The sequence below is a fragment of the Sinocyclocheilus anshuiensis genome, unplaced genomic scaffold, assembly GCF_001515605.1.
Source record: "Sinocyclocheilus anshuiensis isolate Anshui unplaced genomic scaffold, SAMN03320099.WGS_v1.1 scaffold199, whole genome shotgun sequence".
NCBI classification, from domain to species: Eukaryota; Metazoa; Chordata; class Actinopteri; order Cypriniformes; family Cyprinidae; genus Sinocyclocheilus; species Sinocyclocheilus anshuiensis.
Window position 1 is genome coordinate 1,342,536 of NW_015552582.1, and position 204 is coordinate 1,342,739.

Here is a 204-nt window from a genome sequence, read left to right on the forward strand (position 1 = left end):
ATGAATATACTAATTAATAAAATGAATATTATTTATTTTGTATTACATATTGTTCATTCATTTTTAACACCGCACCCCCAGCACCCCCATTTTTTCGTGGGATACACTCCAGGGGGTGCTGCAGCACCCCTACTTCCCGCGGTAATGCCTACATTTGTATTCACAGTATGTAATGTTTAGGTTAATGTGTATATATATATATAT